General features: G+C 43.8%; 1 long non-coding RNA gene across 1 annotated transcript; it reads right to left on the reverse strand.

Moving 5' to 3' along the window:
• Positions 1-334: 334 nt before the first annotated feature.
• LOC116962775 lies at positions 335-1,182 on the reverse strand. Its single transcript, XR_004407791.2, has 3 exons — positions 1,105-1,182; positions 916-955; positions 335-513 (listed from the first exon to the last, which is right to left on the reverse strand). It is a non-coding gene; the product is annotated as an uncharacterized LOC116962775 (long non-coding RNA).
• Positions 1,183-3,885: the final 2,703 nt, after the last annotated feature.

The raw sequence follows: 3,885 nt of genomic DNA on the forward strand, positions 1-3,885 counted from the left end.
CTTGCATTTCTAATCACTTCTGGTGCATCTGTTATCCAGGTTAACGTATCTGCCTCTGCAGGGGTCTCTGGTACATCTAAGGACCTAATTAATTGCACAGGATTTCACAGAGGCCAGGAGCATAGCAGACCCCAGGCAGGCTGAGGCATTTCTGATGATAAGGAGATACCCAGGACCCTCGTAGTGAAGGCCAACATTTTTTTTTTTTTTTTTAAATGCTTTTTCTTCCACCTCATGCTTCTCGAGGCAGTACCGTTCCTAACAGAGACGCAATGGGAAAGATTTTGTGTTAAACCTCTACCAACAGGGACAGACGGAACAGAAACCTGGTGATTGCTGTGGTGGTGTCAGCACCGGCGGTAGAAGGGCCGGTGGTGGCAGCCGCGGTGATTCAAGATCTGCAATTAGTAGGGGAAGTCGCTGTGGCAGCATCAACCTTCTCTTCTTCCTAATGCATTGACAGGGGGGGGAAGATGGAGGCGAGGCGTAGGAGCAGGAATCCAGTGCGGCACACTGTTGGAAACAACGGAGTGAAGTAGAGAGACTGACAGATCTGTCTAACGGCGGCAGGTCTGGTGTGCCTCACGGAACTACTCATGGGTTTAAAAGTAAGCACTTAAGTGCCTATTGGCTGCACGAGGGCTTTAGTGCTGTTCAAACTAGTGAAGCAGATGATACTTCAAAGGCATTAAAAGTAGGTTAAGGAAAAGTATTTCACAGACTGAGTAGATATCTGAATAAAACTGACAGTCTTTAAGTGCAGATGAGTAAATAGAGGGGGTTCTCAGTGGGATCGTCTCTATAGGTTGGAGAATAGCTCTGCTTTATTCCCTATTCGGCACTTGGTCTCAGCGGTGTGATTGCCAAAAAAGGACAAGTTATACCAACTCTGAAGGGAGTTATCATTCCACTTACCAACAGACTGAAACAATCGATTCTTTTTCACGCAGACCACCTAAAAGCCAACAAGAAAAACAAAAATACCGTCAGGAAAGAATGAGAAAATACTCTTTTCTTCTATATTCAAGTATGAGCCAATTAGCCAAGCACATTACAAGCAGGGCTGAATTGCAGATACAGGCAAACCCAGGCACTGGTACCGACCTGATGTGACCCAGCGCAGCTGACCTGCGCAAGGGCTCGGTAACTTCACCAGCTGAAAGAAGCTGTTCAACCCTTACCCCCTAATCACCTAGCACCAACTCCTTCGCATCTAATGAGTCCTCTGTAAAGGGCTCTGAAGCGTATTTGAAGGCATTTAAAAATATATTTTGCTTCTGTGATTGGTAATACTTGAGATAACTAGAACCGAAAAAGTGTATTTCCTCACCCCCTTTTTTCTAGCCTTTTGCTCAGATGAGATAAGGAAATGAGGTTACACAATTTCCCTTTAGAGTTTATAATCAGCCACACTATTTTAATAATCTACATTTAGTTCCACTTTCTGTTTCTTAAATGCTAGTACAATGCAGCAGTATCTTGGTTGCAGACTCCACAGGAAGACATTTCAAAAGCCAACAACCATGATCACCACAATTTTTTAAATTATTAACATTCCTTTTAAATGTCACAAAATATTTCTATCAACATGAAGCTTTGTAAATCTTTTTAAGAGTAATTTAATTTCTGACCCTGTCTAATGTTGGGCATTTAAAACCAGCCTTTTAAAAACACTCTGGATTAGCTCAAGCAACTTTTTCACCCCATAAGAGATCAGCAGATCCACATGATCTACTCTAGGAATCCGTCAGCGCTAAGTACTGTGTGTGGTGGTATATTTTTGCAAAGCCTGGCGTTCCTCGTGGCGGTAGATGTAAAGCTTTGGCATCACCGATCTGAAAACAACAGGGTTCTGTGCAAACATAAGTGTTGTCCAAAATGAGTACACCTAAGTGTAACAGGCAGTATTCCTTACAGTTAGCCCAATACTACATCCTCCTTTTTGCCACCAGCTGTGTCATTAACTCATCCAGTGTTATAAGGAATTAAATATTTATCCTATGAAGGATAGGAATTAATAATAGTAACAATAATAACTTAAGTACATAAATATAAACACATTATTAATCATTAACAGAAATCAGCCCGTTAATAATGCTTCAAAGCTTTCTAGGAGGGGAACCGTAAGAAATGGAGAGTTCCTCTATGTTTTAAATTTGGCCACTCGTCCTCTATCTTTATCAAACAAAAAAGCAATTGTTTAGGAAAAAAAATCTGTTGCTATTTTGTATGGCTGTCCCTCTTTTGACACCATCTGTGGTCAGATTAAATGCTGAGATCTGAATCAACATCTCTGTGCTTAATCTCTTGTTGATACTTCTGCAGATTGAGAGGTAAAAAAATGATTACAGGGGGCTGGCCAGTTGTACAAGTTTGAGTTATGCCAGTGCCATCTTAATGAATTTCTTAAGTCAAATGTAAATATGACCCCGGAATGTGGAAGCATACATTTTTGTTCTCTGAGGTCTAATAAAAACACAAAAGCTTTCTGTGTGGTTCAACATGGCATTAGAAGTGCTTGGCAACATACCCCTGGACCCTCTGCAGCTTCTGAAGCTGGAATTAAAGTATGCTGGGTTTCCTGCAGGACATTAAGTGTTTTCCTTCTAATTGTTTACAATTTGCTCTCTGCTGTGCCTGTGCTTGGAGCCGATACCATAAAAAGCCACTGACAAATCCAAAGCAGTCGCTTTGCAGCCGAGAAAGCAAAAGAAACGTGCGCAGGGGGCTTTTCTACTGACAGGCAATAACTCCGTGGTAAAAGATCCAGCAAAGTTACAAACCAGACACTATTGCCCTTGCATCGAGCATAAAATAGGTCACAGCAGAGAGACGCTGTGGCTTTAAGTATTGCCCGGCCTGAGCTGGATTATCATTAGGTTACGTAACCGCTGATGAGCTGCTTTTCATTAAGGCTTCCCCGAGCGGTGCTGGGAGCAGGCGCTGCCTCCAACAACCATCCTGGGGAAGGATTTCCTCCCAGGCGTGCCACCGCGCTCCTCCGAGCCCCGCAGTCTGCAGCCAGGCCAGGGTGCTTGTGTGAACCAGCACGGGCTGAGTAGGTGTCTGAATGCGAAGCAACTCATTAGCCTTAACAGGGTTGGGCATTCATTTCGGCGAAAGCGTGTTTGCAGAGTTGTAAAAGTGAGAGGTTCAGAAAAGGTGTTAAATCAGTGTGGCGAAAGCATCCCACTCTCGGCTCAGAGCTTTTTTTTTTTTTTTTTTTTTTTTAAGTGAAATGCATCCTCCGCTGTGTAAAAAACCAAAATCTTCGTATCTTTTGGTGGTCTTGAACGCTAGCAGAAAGGCTGTCACACAGGAAATGACGGCACAATGCTGCAGCAACGGCATAGCACACCTGCACCTGAGGAGGTGGAAAAAAATTAAAACAAAGCTGATTTCAACAGTATTCTGATGCACTCTCAGAAGCACCACGCAGTGTCCAGCTAGTACCTTCAGGTGTCACAGAGCTTGTGTCTGTTGTTCTGTCTCATCTCAGGATGAGCTGGAGGACAAGAGATGTTCATGCTCAGGTCTCAATTCTTCCACATGCTGGCTTTTAGCTGTCGTAGGAGCTGATAGAGATGTTTCACCCTCTGGAGAGACCTTCTCCCTCCGAATCCTCTGGCTGCCCACAGGTGGACAGGCTCCATGCAGGTAGACACATGCTGCAATCCTGCCAACCTGTTAGTCCAGATGACATCATCAAATGCCATTCTTGTACCCTTCTCCGGCCATTTGCTCCTCCCAGTGCTCCCACACCTGGCATTCCTATTCAACCCCCAGATTCAGATCAACGTTAACATTTCTATTATATTTTTAGGGGATAAGAAAGTCAATAATAATGGAGGAGCTCAGCACTCCTCAAGGGCTCAGCATGAAACA

The sequence above is a fragment of the Tyto alba genome, unplaced genomic scaffold (genome assembly GCF_018691265.1).
Source record: "Tyto alba isolate M040663 unplaced genomic scaffold, T.alba_DEE_v4.0 Super-Scaffold_40, whole genome shotgun sequence".
In the NCBI taxonomy this organism is placed as follows: domain Eukaryota; kingdom Metazoa; phylum Chordata; class Aves; order Strigiformes; family Tytonidae; genus Tyto; species Tyto alba.